The sequence below is a fragment of the Danio rerio genome, chromosome 6 (genome assembly GCF_049306965.1).
Source record: "Danio rerio strain Tuebingen ecotype United States chromosome 6, GRCz12tu, whole genome shotgun sequence".
NCBI classification, from domain to species: domain Eukaryota; kingdom Metazoa; phylum Chordata; class Actinopteri; order Cypriniformes; family Danionidae; genus Danio; species Danio rerio.
The window spans coordinates 44,118,700-44,140,000 of record NC_133181.1 but is presented as its reverse complement, the minus strand read 5'-3'; the positions used below and the strand labels follow the sequence as shown (position 1 = coordinate 44,140,000).

General features: G+C 35.5%; 1 protein-coding gene across 3 annotated transcripts in view; it reads right to left on the bottom strand.

Annotated features, from left to right (window-relative positions):
- srgap3 (SLIT-ROBO Rho GTPase activating protein 3) overlaps positions 1–21,301 on the bottom strand; it is a 207,656-nt gene that overhangs the window by 165,846 nt on the left and 20,509 nt on the right. The gene's annotated exons all lie outside the window — the stretch shown is intronic.

The window sequence follows — 21,301 nt, the reverse complement described above, 5'->3', positions numbered from 1 at the left end:
AAGGATTTCTCCGGAATACCCTCATCCAATGAGTATCCGAACTTCTGGCTGCGGAGAGACTCAGCAAATAGTTGAAGGATTGCGTCATGAGATGGCCGACGAGCCTCTGAATTACACTTTAAAAACAAACACATGAGTCCCAAGCATCTGATTTCAATGAAAATAAGCAGCGTGTTCCTCATATTAGCAAGACGTGATGACTAAGCCATCTGAGTAAATACAGACGATGGATCCCTATTCTAGAGTATACATGAAAACCAGGGAGCCAAAAATACACAAAAGATCATCTAATTATATGGGCAACAAGCTTAACCTTTCATTCAAAGGTTTCCTAACAGATGATATCAAGGAAGATACTACCAATTATCCTATGGAGTGCGAGTCATTTTCTTTCCCTTCCCTCTAAACCATTTCCATCTTGAGTCTTGGGTCTTTTTGACTATAGAGGGGACTTGATTAAGATCTCTTTAAAAGATTCCAGAAATGTTCTTTGTAATTGAAACTTGCAAGATGTGCTCTTAGTAGGTGTTGGTCTGGAGTTGTGGTTCTCAAATTGGGGTCAGAAAAATGCTGGTGGTCTTTGCAAGTCTCTTATTTTCATCAAGATTCATTTATCATAATATATCGTGAAATGTTTCCCAGAGATGGGTTGCAGCTGGAAGGGCATCTGCTGCGTAAAGCGTGCTGGAAAAGTTGTTGGTTCATTCCGCTGTGGCGACCCTGGATTAATAAAGGGACTAAGCCGAAAAGAAAATGAATGAATATCGTAAAAGGTTATTATAATTTGAAAAATAACTTTTCTATTTTGTTCCTGTTTTAAAACGTGGAGGTACTGTTTATTTTATGCATTAATCTGTATTTTGCAGCCATACTTAGTTTTTTTAAAAGACCACAATGGAATCAAGCACAGGGCTTTATTGTGTTTTTATCCTCAACGGTTTTATTTCAAAATGTATGGTATACTTGTGTTTTTGTACAGTTTTCACCAAAATATAGATACTGTTTCTAAGTTTTTGTGTAAGCAAGTATTTTACAGTGCTTTAGCAATACTCAAAAATGTCTGTCAGTGTTTTCAAACTAGTATATTTAATTTACCAAAGTCACACAAGTGACAATTTCACATCGGTCACATTTTTATTTTATTTTATTTGCTTGTTTATTTTACAGGGACAATACACTTGACATTGTTACACAAAGATAACCGATGTTGCGTACATAGGGCATATAGCATAAAGCTAATTTGCAGCCCCCGTCCCTGGTTAGGCTTTACTTTAAAAAATAAAATCCATAAAATCCACATCCATAACGGAGAGACGTCACATCCATAATGGCACTTTTTCCTCATAAATGCAAAATATTAAATAAAATAAAATTAATCATTTTTGTTCTATAGTGAGCCGTCTCTTTTCCTTTTGATTAGCATTATTTATTTTGGGTTGTGCAATTTAATACACAGAATTTCTACAAAGTAAGTTGTAGACTGTTAACTCAAAGACTTTTTTCGGTCACATCCATAACTCATGTTTATTTTCCTGATTTAAAATACAAAATAATTTTACAGATTGATATTTTTCTGATCCCATATTAATTGGCATTTTTACAGTGTACAAACTATAAATAAAGCAGTACACCGTGAAACCCAGGAGTCAACTTCATCAAATGAAAGTGTAGGTAACTCAAAATTAACTGAAAGTTAATTCTACTCATTTGAAAAGAGTTTTGAACTCGGTGTTGAAGGTTATAATGATTTAATTAAATTTCTCCTTACTTCAACTTAAATGGAGTAAGTTCACAGTACACATATAGATTAGTTTTTCAACTGAAATGGTTTGTAGCAATCGGTTTCCTTAAACGGTTTGAGTTGCCTTAACTAATTGGCTTTTACAGTACTCAGTTGGTTTGGGTTCTCTTCATTTATTGGGTTTTACTGTACTCAAATTGCTTTGTTTACTCAAACAGATTAAGTTCACAGTACTCATTAGGATTAGTTTTTGAATTTAAGTGGTTTGCTGCAATTGCCTTACTCATATGGTTTGAGTTACCTTACCTTTTTTGGTTTCACATTGTACTGGCGTACAATTTTTACAGAATAATCATGACCACTTAAATCCAGAAGGCTTCAATATTACCATGCTGAAAGGTTCAAAACATGTGAACAGGTCTAGAAAATATGATCATATCACCCCAAATTAAACCTCCTATACACTCGCTGCCTGTTAAGTTTCATATTGATTTTAAAATATCGCTTCTTACCTATAAAGCCTTAAATAATCTAGCTCCTGTTTATCTAACCAACCTTCCGTCTCGCTACAATTCAACCTGCTCTTTAAAATCTCAAAACTCAGGGCTTCTGGGAGTACCTAGAATAGCAAAGTCGAGTAAAGGAGGTCGAGCCTTCTAATTTATGGCTCCTAAACTCTGGAATTGCCTTCCTGATAATGTCTGAGGTGCAGACACAGTCTCACAGTTCAAACTAAATTAAAGACATATCTTTTTAGTAAAGCATACACTCAATGCATCACATAACGATATGACACATGAACTAATTATTCTCTTTAGTCTCTATTTCCACCTGCAGATACTCATCTCGGGGCCCCCAGAGACTATGCAGCACTACTGATGCGATCCAAGACCAGCGACGAGATGATCCCAAGGTTTCCATAATCTTGGACCAGGCCGTATCCTGAGCAGCTGCTGTGGTGGTATTGGAGAAGTAGAGAGCAGGTTACTGATTCCTGTGACACTCCAGGGACAGACAAGTCTTCGCTGACGTCCAGCGTTCTCCAGCCTTCAGCGCCTAGATTGCAGCTCTGCACAAGACGTTTGGCCATAGGAGAAATGGCCGTGCCCAACTGAGCCTGGTTTCTTTCGAGGTGCTAAACCTCAACACTGAAAACTGGACTGGCACTGTTTAAATTTACTATAATCTTCTATGTGAAGCTGCTTTGACACAATTTAAATTGTAAAAGCGCTATAGAAATAAAGGTGAATTGAATTGATTAAACATAATTGACCACAAAAAAGTTGTCTATTTTCAATTATATTGTCTTGTTCAAAAAGAAGCAACAGCAGTCTCAAACCAACATGATAAAATGAGAAATCTTCTTATACACAGCCTTTGACAAAACCCTTACATACTCAACAAGTAACAAACCAAGTTCATGCACCATTTGCACAAAAGTTCACTCAATTCAATTCTTTACAATGGTGAATTGAAGACTCGGGCCCTTTTTCATGCAAAATAAATCAATACCAAATGGTTCCACCAAGTAATAAGCACTTAGGGTTTTATTGTAACACAATACCAGGGACGTGGACTTTCTATGACATTGAAAGCTCTCAGTTTTCTGGTCTTTGCATGTATAATGCATCTATTTCACCAGACAAGACCGTCTTTGAGTCCCGGCTGCCTTCTAACCCTCACTGTCTCCAAGTCATTCCCCTAGAGGATCTGTGTTTTATTAGAGTCGATTAAAAAGTGTCTGTCTTTTTACTGTAGGTGGGAACTCATCTATTTGTCTCTCGTTCAGTGCACACAGTGAGGATCCTCTTCAGGCACACAGTGACTCAGACGCTACTGGGTCAATGAGATACACACTATCTGTGCTAGAAAATGCCAAACATTTATCTTGGACAAAGAGAGGAGGGAAATGCAGGATTTTTTTCAGTAGATGACTAAATCACTGTCTATTTGTTTCTATGTTGTGAAAAAGAATAAAAGTAAGATTCATACACTTCTAATGTTACACTGAAATATGTCCCGCTTTATGTGAAGTCAGCTTGAAATTGATGTTGCAATGGTCTCTTCTTCCCTTATACAAAGTGTGATCTTAAATGAGAAATTAGTAGGACATGACTTGATATGGTCAATCAGGAACTAACTAGATTTCTTAAAAATTATTGTTGTTTGCTATTAAGTGCGTTCAACTTTGGCTGGATCTAACCGATTAGCCTCATTTGGGAAAGAACTGAAAATGAAGATCAAGTCATAAACTCATTAACTCATAAACATTTTCATTTTCTTCTTCCCACAGAAAGCATGCATGCACACTTATACCTTAAAATTTTACAAAAATCTGCTAAAATAAGTTATTCCTAAACCAATAAGCCCAAAAGTAAAAATGCAATAATTTGTGTGTCGGTTTTCATGTTTAATCATTTTAACCTTCACAAGATGAAACATTTTGATTGTAGCTCTTCTACATGACGTGAGAATACTAGGCATGCCCAATAATACATTTTTGACCAATACAGATAACCCTTTAGATTCAGAGGCTAATAGCCAAAAAATATAAATATTAATTCTTCTATTTTTTTCTGAATTATTACAAAATATGGAAAGCAAACTATTCTAGCTAACTTTCTTCAAAATGTATTTGTTATTTTTTTATAAAATAAACAATTTATTAAAATAAAATATTCTGCTTTACCTAAACAACATGCAGAAAGAAACCAAGTCCCTGAACATCAACTAAAATCGAAATATCAGAAATACAATAAAAAGAAACCTACGATATCAGCTTTTTTTTTTTTGTCAAACCAATAACGATTACATTAAAAATAGCATTTATTGGTTAATAATTTAGCCACTGATATACCGTGCATTCCTAGATAATAATTTTTTTACATTCTTTCTGTGAAAAAAAAATCCATAAAGTTTATAGTGAATTTTTCTTAAAGCCAAATTGTTTGCTCAGCCAGGTTAAACTTAAATCTGCAACAAAGGCATACAGTGCTCAGCATAATGCATTTGAACAAAACAGATTTATTAAACAGATATATTTATTAAAATAATATTTTAGTTACTGAAAATATTTACAAATTGAAAGATAATACAATTAAATCCAAACTAGATATTGCAAAACAATTAAAACTACAAATTTTCTACAACATTTTTCAATTGTTTTGCTTCTCCAGATTTTTCCTATTTTTTAAAGTTGAATTTTATATTTTTCTATAAAATATAAATTTAGGTGTACTATTTTGGACTATTATCGTAAGTTATTTTCTTAGATAAGCTCTGGATTTGGCTTCAGTACTGACTAATAACTAATAACTGACTAATTAAAAGAAAGATTTGTGAGGAGTTTACTTGTATATGCTGAGGCTGAGCACTGTATTCCTGTCACAAATGACACATGCAAACTTCAGTAAACAAACAGAAAGCATTTTTTAATACTGGGAAAAACAGACATGAGCATAAATGATTTATGCCATTTATGATTTCATTCCGATAAACGAAAATTGGATAACACCTTAAAGCATAGTTCATTCAAAAAGGAAAACAGACTCACTATTTATACTCAACAACATGTGGTTCAAAACCTTTATAAGTATCTAAATAAATATATTGTGAAGTATGTTGAAAGCCACTGACATCCATAGTAGGAAAAAAGATACTATGGCAATCAATGGGTACCCATTTCTGACATTCTTCGAAATATCTTCTTTCGTGCAGTTCATTAGAAGAAATACTTCAAACAAGTTGAGGGCCAGCCAACAATGATTGAGTTTTCATTTTTGGGTGAACTATCTCTTTAACAGGACCACGTGCAATGTTAATTATTAATCCTAATTGGGTTAAAACTGTACTTGTAGCTGCATTCACCGTAAAAATATCCTTCTTCCTGTGTGGGAACAAAGCAAACAATCTACTTACAGTGATCTAAAACCTCCATCATTTATTTTGTCCCCTCAATCCCACCATTAGAGGTGTAAACCTACACTGGTCTCATGGTTTGGTTACAATTGTCATGCCATCAATACGGTACAATTCGCTATTTCGGTGCATCACGGTGCATTGACAATGCTTTCCATACACAGTTTTATATTTGGGGGGGTGGGGGCTTAATGGTATGGTGTGGTCTGTATGGTATAAACACACATAGACACACAGCATCACGCTCTCTCTCTCTCTCTCTCTCTCTCTCTCTCTCTCTCTCACAAACACACATACACATACACATACACATACACGCACACACAAACAGACAGCACCAAACAAGCGACACACAGCATCAAGCTCTTTTTCTCATTCAAACATATAAACACACACATACACACACACACACACACACACACACACACACACACACACACACACACACACACTCGCGCTTGCTCTCTCAGGAGCGATATTGTTAGACCGCCCACACCCGTTCAAATTACACCAGAGCTACCGACCGCTTCCGTGCTTTACTCGGAAATTTATTCCATTTATATGAATGGTCGGGTCCCGCAGATACCGCGGTATAGCTGCGGGAAGGCAAAGCTCTATCCAAAAGTATCGCTGTAACAGCTGAGAGAGAAGGAAAAGTCACACCAGCAAGTCAAATGTAAGTGTCAGTGAAAGACTGTCCAGAAAACACACACGCAGTGAAATTGTGCACAGTTTTTGCCTTTTTAAGTATTTTGTAGCGTTGTAAATACTCGCACTCGCCTCCCTCGCAATAATAATCTACGGCGACATAGCGCATGTGAGATAAATGACGTTAGTACATAATAACCGGTTATGATTATTATTGAAACGATACCGAATTGTCCGCGTCTGCATTGCGGTGCACTGAAGAAACAATTAATTTTAACACCCCTACCCACCATTAAATATCTGCTAAGATAATGTAAAAAAAAAAAACCTGACATTACTATTGTACATGATCCAAATAGCTCAGAAATACATCATCACCATGTCAAATAAACACAGAGTCAGCACAACATCATCTGTCTCCATAACATCTGCTCTAAAGTTAATACCATCAACCTTTAGACCTCATAACGGAGGGCACAGTTCATTAAAAGAACTCATTTAACCAAAGACACCTTGAAAAACAGTAATCCATTTTATGCCGCATTTCTGATGCATTATACACACAGCTTGTAGCAAACAGCAGCTGAATCAGCATCTTTTCCAATCGCTGCTCACTGCTTACCAATAGCAGCTCAACCACAAGATGTATGAGCGGGCAGGAGTTAAGCAGGGGTCATTGTCGAGCAATATTTAAATGTCTGACAGCGCTCTCTTTCACTTCCTCCTTCCCTTTCTTTCCTTCCCGCTTCAGAGCTCAGCACCCGTTTTCTCCAGCCATCTGTAAAGCGAGTCCACTGCAGCAAATTTGCAGAGTTCACGCCGTAGGTTACATAACACATGCCGCAGGCAATTAACTTCAAACTGAATCTGATAAAGCCCCCTATTGGTTCTATTAATGCCCATTCATTAATGACAACCAACCTGACCTCATGAGCCCATTAGTTCACTGATTAACACAATATATAAGAAAGCCCAGAACACGTACATGGTGTCAGACGTGGATCTTTTTTTTTTTTTTTTTTGGAAAAGGGCTAGAACTCCAAAGAACAGAAAAGACATTGGAGCTTTAAACCATCTTCCTAACTGTAAAGGACTTTGCAGTACATCATCAGGGCAAAGGACACTTTAAAGGCCACAGATTTATGTTTATATGTTTATAATGGACTGATATACATTATATTCGGCTGCCATGATGGCATTTATATGAGGCCATTTGCCCCATAGTGCCTCGGATTATTTAAGTGGCATCGTTCTTCAGAGCAAATAACCTTTGATGGATGATTATATGAGGCCACGGAGCTAGATCATAACTGCTAACATGGAGTGCAGAATCAGAAACAATCACAAATCTACAACGTAAAAAAAAAAAAACATTTACAGTTGACGGGAAAATTATGAGCCGTCCTGTGAAATTTTGATTCTTATTCAAATATTTCCCAAGCTCTGTTTAATAGGGATATAACGGTATCAGAATTTCACGGTACGGTAATACCTCAGTATGAATGGCACGGTACGGTATTTATTGAGTGATTTACAGGAAAACAAAACTAATGAAAAGACTCGAAAAAAGAGCCAAAAGTACTCATTTACCTTAGCACTGAACACATCAATGACATACAAATTAGCCATCTATCTGTAAGTTTTGAAACAGGAACTTTAATTTTTCAATTTTAATAACAAAAAATATATAAAATCATGTAGAAAAAATAAAGTTTCAATTTAGCATTGTTGAAAACTCATCATATTAAACATTTAATCACTCACTCACTTGGATAGAGATGTTTTTTTATTTTTTTTTAAGAAAAATTATCATATAAATATGATCTGGCAAAAGCTGGGATCTCTGGGCATTTACAATGTCCCCTGCAACAGACAAAAACTCTCATTTAAGACTGAGGTTTTTGAGACAGAAAGATATGATTTAGCCAAGGTTGACCGCAGTGGGTAACGCTGTGCATTGTCTTTCCACCACTTGAGATGACAAGCCATGAGTGAGATAGAGGTCTCTTTGCGGTACAAGTCAATGTCTGCATCAATCTAACAAGTGTGCTGTGTTCTGCAGTCCCCATGACTGTTTTTAGTCGTATTCCCCGACTTATATTTCACCACAGTCTGGCAGTGCCTGCATACCGTTTTTTTCTTTATCTGTCACCTTTTTCGTATCTTTTTAGAAAGAAACCGAAATACTTCCACACATCCGATTTAAAACCCGCTTTAGGTTCACACACTCCATTTCCGCATTACTGGATCTGTAGTGACAACAGACCGCAAAGGATGATGGCCACGCCTAGGCTGTTGGGAATTGTAGTTCATGCTACCTCCCGTTCGCTTCATTTGCCTAAGCAAACTTTTCTCAGAAATATAGTTTTATTGAGTCATGTGCCTACAGTAATATTGAAAAAAATTACTATTGCGGTATGACGGTATTTACAATATTGTTACATCCCTACAGTTTAACTGTGAGAGGATTTTTTTCAACACATTTGAAACAATAGTTTTAACATATTATGATATCTTTTTGATTTAGAAGAGCCAAAAACTTAAATACAGCACCTTTAAAACAGACGCATTGAATATGATCACGAGGCTAGTGATGAATGTTTATTTCCAGACCCTTTACATTCACTGTTCCCCAGCGGTGTCATTTCTTCAAGTCTCTTAGACATCTAAAAGAGGTGTAATTTCTTTTGAAAAACATTTATCAGTTTATCTCTCAACAATAATTGATGTATTGCATTATATACAGTTGAAGTCAGATTTATCCTTTAATTTTTTTTCATTTTTTAAATATTTCCCAAATGATGATTAACAGAGCAAGAAAATTTTCATAGAATGTCTAATAATATTTTTTTTTCTTCTGGAGAAAGTATTATTTGTTTTATTTCAGCTAGAATAAAAGCAGTTTTTAATTTTTTAAACACCATTTTAAGGACAAAATTATTAGCCCCTTTAAGCAAAATTTTTTTTGGATAGTCTACAGAACAAACCATCGTTATACAATAACTTCCCTAATTACCCTAACCTGCCTAGTTAACTTAATTAACCTAGTTAAGCCTTTAAATGTCACTTTAAGTTGTACAGAAGTGTCTTGAAAAATATCTAGTAAAATATTATTTACTGTCATCATGGCAAAGATAAAATAATTCAGTTATTAGAAATGAGTTATTAAAACTATCATGTTTAGAAATGTGTTAAAAAAATATTCTCGCCGTTAAACAGAAATTGGGGAAAAAAATAAACAGGGGGACTAATAATTCTGACTTCAACTGTATTTTGAACTTTAAACTGATCATATCATTCAAAGTAAAAGAACAAAGACAAAGTACTTCCTACAGAAATGCTAATATGGGCTCGGTTGAATCGCATTATAATGAAATATCACTGTAACAATTATTTTACTGTGTTAAAAGATTACATTTAACAGATAGTGTACTGCTATAAGAGCTTCATAAAATAATGACACAAATAGATTTTTTTAATTTTAAAGTGATTTTACAACATCATCGTTTTCCTTTTCAGCAAAAGATAAAAACATACACAACATGTCGACTCACTTGACAATCAAGCTTCCTTATTATAAAAGCCTAATTATAATCCTGCGCAACCTTTATACATATATTACATTTCCTAGCCAGGACATGAACGTGTGTAAATGTCTTCCAAACTCCTACATGGAAAGTCTATTTAACATCTGCACTATACGGCTGATGCAGAGAGCCTGGCACATCAATTAACTCAAATTGGGTCCATGAGACTGCAGCAATATCTCTGTCCAGGAACACTCTAATGCAATTCTGTCCTATTGCGCAAACAGACAAATCTAAAACACACACACACTAAACACATGAACACACATACACACGCATACACACAAGTACATCTTTCCATCTACTGCATTGATTTCTCCTCCCTAGCTGAAGTATTACCATCAGCATCCCGTGTCCATGTTATATGATCTGGCTTCTTTAGAGAACTGGAGACATGTGCCTTTTAGAGCAAAGCCTTCAATCACAGCTGTCTCTGTGCCAGTCCCATGGAGAAAAACCACTGCGCGCTGTCTCTAAGGTAATGCACTGGGAATTCACCAGGGAAAGGGGGTCGGGGAGAGATGGAGAGAGGACTGAGATGTTGCGCATTTACACAAGCCAACATGACAGGACAATTATCTGGCCTCTTTTGTTGTTGGCTTTTTCCCCTGTGTAAGGCTCCAATTTTTAGCCTTTTCTTTAAAATGTCAAAATTGCAGAGCTGGTTTGCAATTTTATGTCAGTTGCTGGTTAATATCTCTGGGTAAAGACAAATTACTTTAATTGTACTGGTGGTCCGCACAATTCTTGATGCTTGTATGGTGGCTGTAACGCAACAAAATATTAGGAGGTTACTCTAATGAATGATCTAAAGCATGTTAACGATAAAACAGGATGAATTGGTAATACTTATTCATTTATACATCGGCCGATTTAATTGATATTCCTATTTGTTGCTAACACAATTCAGATTTCTGATGATAACAGGGCTGCAACAACTAATCATTAATATCAATAATTATCCTGTGTTTCCCTTACTATTATATTAGGGTGGCGCCCTGCCCTCCCAACGGTATTCAACATGGCTAAATAGCCAAATGTAATATCTTATTTACACAACGGTATGTCTTTTCTGTCTCTACATGGTCACGTGTTTACAAATTTCTGCTCTCTGAATCGCGCACAGTGAAGTTCTACACAGCCACTCTCTGCTGTATGGGTGTGTGAGTGAGCACCACATCTGACAGGACTAATAGTTTCTAAGGTAATCGATTTAATTTCACAATTGTTGTTTAAATCCTGTAAAAAACAAATTGAAAAGGATTTTATTTGTACTTATAGTCTCACAGAATGTCATCTGACAACAATAACAATAATTGTTTTAATAAGATTAGACATTTTGATAAGACACCTATGGATTTTGGCTGGCGAGGATGTTCTTTCAATCTTTAAATCGCTCCCAGTGTACTGATGATGGCAGCACCCACTGTATGTTCACACCAAAAGCTGCGAGAGCGTCAAATTAGCCCGAAGTAATTAATTTTCAATAGGAGACAGCAGCGATAGCGGCAAGGAGCAGCGCCCCTTCGTCGGTGTGGGCGTCGAGAAGAGTTGAAATCAAGTCAAATGTATGGTAATGAGCTATGACGCGGTTGGGCAGCACGCAATCGGAATGTAGAAGTCCACCGCTTGAGAGGAGTCCGGAGAACACAGTCACTGTGAACTTTGGTTCCGACTACAGGAAAAAGTCACTCTGCGCCACGGCGCATGGTCTAACAGGGTTAAGCTTATTCTCTTAATGAGTTGTAGGTGTGTTTCGAGAATAAGCCAATCAGAGTCTCATCTCCCATTCCCTTTAAGAGCCAGTTGCGTCACGCCATGACGCATTTGCTATTTACATGGCGGACTTTGTAAGTGAAAAAACTGAGCGCTTCACTAGCGAGAAAACAGCTAAATAGACCATCTGCCGTGTGAGAATAAGAGAAAGAGCCTCCTTATTCTTTACTTTCACTTTTTTCGTGGATAAAGAAACATGTTGTAACCACAAACATCTATTAGCCTACATAATTCATTTTGTTAGTTAAGCAAAAATATTGGTTTCAAACCTATTTCTAAATTCAGTTCTAATTTTTAGCAAATGAATAAATGAAAAATCATAACGAAGTGTTATTTTCAAATGCGCATGCTATTTCCCATATGGTCTAAAACCTGACGTGCAAATTTAAGCTTGTTTTTAATAAAACAAATAAAAATAATAATAATAATAATAACATTATACATTAGCAAATTGTCATGAAAGCGCTCTGTGCAGGACTTTAGACTTGCTCTCAGCTGGTCTATTGTGCAATCTATTTTAGTTCCTCAAAATAGCAACGCAACACAAAGCACCTTAACATGCCTCTTATCTAGACCAAAACACCCATGAGTCCACAAAGTGTCGCAAATGGATTTGCTATTAAAACAACTTGGTGGAAAACAAGAAAATTATGGTCTGAAAATAGCAACACGTTATAGAAACACGTCTTGCGTCTTATTGCCCCGGGTGTATGATAGGGCCCTAAAAGTTACTGGCAAGTTACTGATGTTCATTAATGTAATTTTTTTTACTTTAAAAAAGCGGGAATTTCATGTGACAATAAAATAAGTATTGCTGCTTCCGAATATTTAGGACACACGGACACAGCCACACCACACACAACTTGATCTTCCAGTGTTAAATGAATTTGATAAAAAAAGGTGTGCAACATTTTCACGCAAGAAAGCATGTTTTATGCGGGAGTGTAACTGATATGATTTGCAGCAATGAATATGAGATCAATTTAGTGAATTTTGATGCTCTTGCCGCCGGAGCTATAAGGCACACAGCATTGTTGCCAGGGCCACCAGAGCGATATTGGTTTGGATATTTAGAGAAGTTTTACTGTTCAAAAACAAACTTTAATTTTGACATTTGAAACTAAAATTAAAAACAAAGATCATTAAACTTGATACATGGCTTTTATATTTTTTTAAGTATATGTTTATACATAAATAATACCCTGATTGATGGTTTATATAGTTATAATGAGCAAAACGTCAAATAAAAAAAGTTATTTTTATTTTCAAAATCAAAAAATTAATCGCTTAACTAACTGATTATCAAAATCATCATTAGCTACAGCCCTAAATGATACTAACATTATACTGTTTTACCTCTTTCTCGAATCTTCAGTAAAAGAAAATATGATCCAAACTGAAATAAATGAAAATTCACTACATTTCTGTTTACTTTTGTACAGCATAAAATTGGAAACCTGAAGCTAGCAAACCCATGTGAGACACGCTTAGACTAAGACAGTATGCATTTGTAGCTTGACATAAGCTGCTAACAAGCAGTCCAGCACAGAGGGGCAATTCACCACAATGGAAATGATTCAGGATACGATTAATATGCTCTTCAGCATGCAAACTACCTCAGAGATCCCAGAAAGCTGCAAAGTAAAAATAGCTCCCTTTGCTGCATCAGTCTGGCCTTATATTATCAACAGGCCTGCAATAAGGAACAAAGGGGTCGATTCACAAACTGCCTTACAAAATGGGTTTGACAAAAAAAATTGCTATGAACTTTATCTCAAACTAAAATGTGCCGCCAAACAGCAGTCAATAATGCAATAAAGTAAGTATTTTTGTTGTCATTTATAATAGCAATCAGATTTCAGAAGTGAGGACAAAATATTACATTAAATATTTTTATATAATACATATATACTACCAACCTACTTTTCTATAAAAAGAACGATATAAACAAGCATTTGTATAAAACTGATAAAACTGCAAAAGATTAATTTTACAAAGATTATATGATTTAAAAGCAATTGAATTACCTTTTTTATTTGTTTATTTATTTTTTGATAGCAGAAACAAGCATCCCTATACATATGTCTCCATTCTTTGCATTTTAAATGCATTTGCTGAGTTTTTAACTTATATAATATAAAGCCTTAAATTAAAAACATGTTAAAATGTCAATTTTTCCCTAATATCTTTAATATTTTATATAGAAAAACTATTATTAAATTATTAAAATACATTTATTTTTACATTACATGCATGCTTTGGGGGGTTTAGGCAAACATTAAAATGAGCAAATTATTTACAATGTTTGTCTTACAGCAGTATTTAAAAAATAAGTGAAAAGGTTTGTTGAATAGTTGTACAGATTTTCTGAATGACAACAAAGGTCAACTCACACCATTAAAACAACAATTTTGAGGTGCAAGGCCGAAATAGCAAGCAGTCGATTTTTTATATGATATAAAATACACAATATTAAACAGAACTTATTACAACATAACTTTCTTTAATATCATCTGCCTTAAATAGCAAGGCTTTTGTCTAAACTGATTACAAATGGAAGCATACAGATGCCCTTGTTGTACACTAACCATAAAGCAGTCAAAAAAACAGGTTGTATGTGCCATTAATAAAACTTTACACAACACAAGAAATCCAAAATGAGTTAACCAAAGTCAACAGGTGTGAATACACTTCAAAAAAATGCTTGTCTTACTTACTTATCTAAAAATACTTCAATCAAGAAGCATTTTCTAGACAAGAGAAAATAGTTTGTCTTGTTTTAAGTAATAATATGCCAGAATTAAGTGAGTTTATCCTTAAAACAAGCGAAATAATCTGCCAATGAGTAAAATAAAGATGAAAATTGGGTTTTTCATTTTTGACATAAAATTATTTTGCCTAAGGAACACTGACTTAATTTTAGCATATTATTTCTTAAAACAACATAATGTGTTTTGCTAGTGTAGAAAATGCTTCTTGATTTAAGAATCTTTGGATATTTGGACTACACTACCTGACAAAAGTCTTGTCGTCGATCCTAGTTTTAAAACAACTTATAATAACTTGATTTCTAGTTGATTATTTGGAAAAGTGACAGAAGGTAGATTTTTCCAATGAATCGTCTGTTTAACTGCATCCCAATCATTATTCATACATTGTAAAACCCAAAAAGTGAAGGTAACTCAAACCATATGAGGAAACCGTTTGCAACAAACCATTTAAGCTCAAAAACTAATCCTAATGAATACTGTGAGCTTAATCCATTTGAGTAAACGAAGCAATTCGAGCACAGTAAATCCCAATAAATGAAGAGAACTCAAACCAGCTGAGTGCTGGAAAAGCCGTTAACTCAAACCATTTGAAGAAAACTGATTGCTACAAACCATTTGAGTTGAAAAACTAACTTACTCCATTTAAGTTGAAGTAATGAGGTATTTAATTAACTCATTACCTTCAACACTGTGTTCAAAACTCTTCAAATGAGTAGAATTAACTTTCGGTCAATTTTGAGTTAACTACACTCAGTTCATTTAAGTTGACTCTAGGGTTTTACAGTGTAGAAATAACTTCTGCATACATAAAAAAACACTTCTGGTTCTTCTGATGATCAACTAAGTCATGTTATTATTTTTTTATCTATAACTTAGATAAGGACAAGACTTAAAAGACTGTAAAAATGCTACAGTACAAATCCGTAACCTGGTTAACGGTATGTTTCCTTAATATTTACAGCAAATAACCGTAAATTGAATTTCCCAGAATTCCCTGCATGGCAAATCACTTTTTATGGATTTTGTTGACATTAATATGGATCTTTTTAGTTTTTTCCCCATTAGTTATGTACATTAGAGATTTAGATTACATCTAATGTTGATAAACAATGTTTATTTCATGACTTTAATTTTATGTGTGTTACCATACTGGTGTTTAGTAGCTGTGTGAATGACACTGAGCACCTTCTATATGCTGATACTCTTTTCTGCTTGTGGGAGAAGTTGATTGTGATGAGCATTGGCTCATTATGTAACTTCCTCATCACCACCTGCATGTGAGTATGCTATTGTGTCTAACTGTGTAACAAAAGATGTGTAGATGTTGGTCATTCAAAATACAGACATATTACCTCTATAAATTAATAAAATACGGTAATTTACTGTAAAAATAAGAAATTACTTTTATGGTTTGTACCGTGTTTTTAACGGTAAAGTACTGGCAACCACAGCTGTCGTTTTTTTACCGTAAATTTTACGAATTTATTTTTTACAGTGTAGTGTGGAAACGACAAAAAAAAATCGAAGTAAGGAAAGTATTTTTTCCAGTGTATACATCCTTTAGCACCGCCATTTTGACAGAAAACCCACAAAAACTTCACAACAATGCGTGTTGATTCACTATGCTTATCTAATCTTATCTAGTTTACAATAAACTTAATTGACACAATCAGGATTTGAGTACCATTGTATCTATCCTCAGGCTGCATAGATCATGCTTATCAGTGATCGCTGTAACTTTCCAATGAACAAAGTGAATTAAAAGAGATCCCGAGGTCCAGCCATCTCTGAGGTTTTAAAACTGTGCCTGGCGCCAAAGACCCCTGCCAAAAACACAAACCACCTGCTCTCTCTCCTTAACTCAGATCACAGAGGAGGAAAACGACAGAAGCAGAAACCCATACTCAAACCGTAAAACAAAAGTCAGATCACATGATCATCGCATTATACCACAACTTTAAAGAAGTACTGAAATATGCAAATGATCAAAACAACTTATGAGTTTCTTGTCATGAGTCTTTATCAGTGCAATTATGAAAAAAAAGCCCTGAATATGGTAATGCCAGACTCGGACTCAGACAGCACACCCACAGCCCACCCACAGTCTGTTCTCAACCATCTGATGCTTACCAAACACTAAACTGTGAGAGCTGAATATTTTTGCAGTTTCATTTTACACTGATTTATGCAACTTTTTGGAATTAAGTTGTTTACAAAGTTAAAGAGATAGTTCATCCAAAAACAAACATTTACTCACTATCTATTCAATTTCATATGGTTACAAATCTTCATGAGCTTCATTCTTCTGTTGAACACTAAATAGGATGTTCTGAAGAATCAAGTAACCATTGTCTTCTATAGTAGGCAAAACAAATACAGTAGACGTCCTGGGTTACAGGTTTCCAGCTTTCTTCAAAATATCTTCTTTTGTGTTAAGCAGAACAAAGAAACTCATGAAGATTTGGAAAAAGTAAAGGATGATGAGTAAATGATGACAATTTTTTCACTACTTCAGATATTGACATATTGTGATCAACTTTTCACATCCCTAACAATACAATAGCACAACGTTTGCAAAGTATACTATTTTATATCTAACTAACACTTTAAGAAATGCTGGGTTGTGGGTTTGTTCATATTTGAGCATATATGAACACAAGCTCATGAACATGCACATTATATAAAACACAATTTAGTGCAAAAGTATATAGGAGACACAGCAAGAACAAAAACATACACTCACCGGCCACTTTATAAGGTACAGTCCAACTGCTCATTAACTTAAATTTCTAATCAGTAAACATGGCAGCAGCTCAATGCACTGGCTATTCCAGCACAATAACGTGCCATGGCATGAAGTATGAATCATCTCAGACTGGTTTCTTGAACATTACAATGACTTCACTGTACTCAAATGGCTTGCACAGTCACCAGAACTCAATTCAATAGAGCACTTTTGAGATGTAATGGAACGGGAGATTCGCATCATGGATGCCCAGGCGAAAAATCTGTAGCAACTGTGTGATGTCATCATGTCAATATGGACCAAAATCTCTAAGGAATATTTTTAGCATCTTGTTGATTCTATGCCACAAAGGATTAAGGTAGTTCTGAAGGCAAAAGGGGGTCCAACATGGTACTAGTTAGGTGTACCTAATATTGTGGCCGATGAGTGTATTTATAGAAGACAAAAACAGACACCATTGCAAAGCCACATTGTAGACAAATGTATTTGTGAGGGGATTAAACATTTCTATGAATGAATATATGTGCATGAATGTTGTGTGTCTGTTTTTGCACACATTATCAAAAATAGAATTTAACCTGAAATCCAGATATAGAGATATACGTGTATAATTACAGCATAAATAGGGTTGTCAAAAGTATCAACTTAGTTATCGATCGGTATTGAAATTCAAATTCATCCATTTCCCACTAACATTCACTTTTGAACATGTTCTAAAACACCACTGATTGATCTTTACTTCCCCACTCTTAACACCACATCTCTGAGCAGATATACAAGCGATCTGCTGACAGATGAGGTGACACACGCGGCTTTCAAATGATCTCATGTCTGTGAATCTTAGCTTGCAATTGGTGAACAGAGAATTGTGAAACGATGACCTTACAGTCATATCTGTCGAGCACATAATCACAACAGCCAAGTAGTTTCACATTCACAATGTGCTCAAAGCGCTGAAATGTCAACAAGAAAAGAACATTTTTAAAATGTATGTATCAATATAAAAATGTAAACAAATACAGAATGTTCACCATTAAAAATCTATCTATCTATCCATCCATCCATCCATCCATCCATCCATCCATCCATCTATCCATCTATCTATCTATCTGTCAGTCTGTTGCAATCAAAAATCAGCAAGACATTTCCCATCCAAAAAAAAAAATACCACTATCAACAAAAGGTCCAATCCTGGGGTGTAACAGGAGTCATTTGGACTGTCCTCTCTTGCTTCTGAAAGAGGCGATGGGAAGCTGGCAGGCCGTCTCTGCCAAACCCTGACCCATTACATAACAGACTCCCTGTACTGACACTCTGATTATGACAAGACTGAAAAGAAGAGAAGGCAAGCAGGAAACAGTCCTCCATCCACCCTCCCCGTCCCTCTCCTCTGCGTGACGGGAAACGCTAAAAAGTCCAATTCTACAGCCCAGGCTGCTTCTCCACTTGGAGCTGCTCTATTTAAATGCAAATAAAGCTGCATGGCAGATGAACAGCTTGGACAGAGGTAAGGTTCACGGCCCCCTAGTCCTTCTGGGGCCCTTGCCCTGGTGCTCAATCGCTGAGTTTGAAAACGCCTTATTAATACACAAACAGAGGATGTGAAATCAAGGGCTTGAAGCTATTTCAAGAGAGTAAGTAGCTAAAACAAAACACTTTTTAAATAATATCAAGATATTCAAAATTAGAATAAGATTTATTCGTCAAGTGTATGCAAACACACCAGGATTTTTTTTTTCAAAAGCTCAGAATACATACAGTACAGTTACATATAATACAATAACAATTCTGAAGTTATACATCTACTGTAGATATATTTTCTGCAATATGTACATTGTTGACTTTTATTAACTGTACAAATAAGAAATAAAAATTATTTAGACAAAAGTTACTATATTATAATTAGAACATTTACATTGGATTTGGTAAATTGATGGTAGGGTTAGGCGCTATGAAAATACTGTGTACACTACCTGACAAAAGTCTTGTCGTCGATCCCAGTTGTAAGAGCAACACATAATAACTTGACTTCTAGTTGATCATTTGAAAAAGTAACAGAAGGTAGATTTTTCTGATGAATCATCTGTTGAACTGACTCCCAATCATCACAAATACCGCAGAAGACCTATTGGAGCGCACATGAACCCAAGATTCTCACAGAAATCAGTCAAGTTTGGTGAAGGAAAAATCATGGTTTGTGGTTACATTCAATATGGGGGCGTGCGCGAGATCGGCAAAGTGGATAGCAACATCAACAGCCTGAGGTATCAAGACATTTGTGCTGCCCATTACATTACAAACCACAGGAGAGGGCAAATTCTTCAGCAGGATAGCGCTCCTTCTCATACTTCAGCCTTCAGCCTAAGAAAACGGCAGCTGTGGTTGCCAGTAGTTTACCATTAAAAGTTCCTGAAAGCAAAGAAGGTCAAGGTGCTCCAGGATTGGCCAGCCCAGTCACCAGATATGAACATCATTGAGCATGTCTGGAGTTAGATGGAGGAGGCATTGAAGATGAATCCACAGAATCGTAACGAACACTGGGAGACCTGCAAGAACGCTTTCTTTGCCATTCCAGATGACTTTATTAATAAGTTATTTGAGTCATTGCAGAGATGTATGGATACAGTCCTCAAAGCTCAACACAATATTAAGTCTTTTTCCACCGCATCATGACTTTATATTCTATACTGAACATCATTTCTGTTAAGTGATGAGACTTTTGTCTAAGCAAAGTCTGCATTTCATATAACCCACTTCTGACACCAAATGATAAACTAGAAATTATTATTTGATGTTCCTAAAACTTGGATAGGGGACAAGACTGTTGTCGGGCAGTGTAGAGTGGTCACCAAAATTATTTGAACACTTTTTTTTTTTCACTAGCATAAAATGTTGTTAGTTCAGAAATTTCTATCTTTTGCTGTAGTTTCAGGGACAGATGGAAATAGTTAATATAGATAAAATATTAGTTTACAATCCATAGGAAATATTAGTTTGCATATCTAAACATTGATTTTGGCATCAATTGCAATAATCCAATGAGAGCTTTGTTTAAACAATAAGGTTGACAACAGCCAGTGTTCCACATAGAGATATGATATCAACATTATCCAGTCTGTCTGGAGACATGAAGAAAAAAAATCAGAAGAACTCTGGCTTAAAAAAAAGGGTTAGTTTAGCCAAAAGTAGAAATTGTGTTATTAATTAGTCACCCACAAGTCATGTCAGTCTCTAGAGACATTTTATTCAACTTTGGAACACAAATTAAGATATTTTACATGAAATTCAAGAGTTCTCTGACGCTCTATAGATAGCATTGATCCCAAGATGTTCAAAGTCCAGAAAAAGAACATTGTCAAAACATCCAATGTGATTTCAATGTTTTAACTAAGGCCGGGAGATTAATTGAAAAAGTAATAGAAATTGAGAATTCATTCAGAACTTAAAATCGATTACACTTTTTCCAGTTCGATTTTTCGATTAGTTTCCCCACCACGTGTGAAGTCACGTGACCCAGATAAGTTATGTTACATTATTCCGCCAACATGTCAAGCATGAACAACTAAAACACTGAGACAACTGAGTAACAAGAGCCACTTGTACTAAAGAAAAATGCATATTTACTGTACAAAAATTGTCAGAAAAAAAGATATAAATAATTAAAATAATTATTTATCGTAATCGAGTTAAAATGTTCAATTAATCGAGATTTTGATTTCAAATCGCCCAGCCCTAGTTTCATCTGTAATCACAAATGACTGACATGAGGACACTCGCAAACAAAATCATTCATTCATTAATTTTCCTTCGGTTTAGTCCCTCATTTATCAGGGCTCACCAAAGCGGAATGAACTATTCCGACATGTTTTACAGACGCAACCCAATACTCGGAGACATGAACTTATACACACTCATACAATCATTCATTTATCTTCTCGTCGGCTCAGTCCCTTTATTAATCCGGGTTCGTCACAGCGGAATGAACTGCCAACTTTTCCAGCACCTTTTTTACGCAGCAGATGCCGCAACCCATCTCTGGGAAACTGAGATGAGCACTACCTACTGCGCCGCCACACACACTCATGCAATACAGCCAATTTAGTTTATTAAGTTC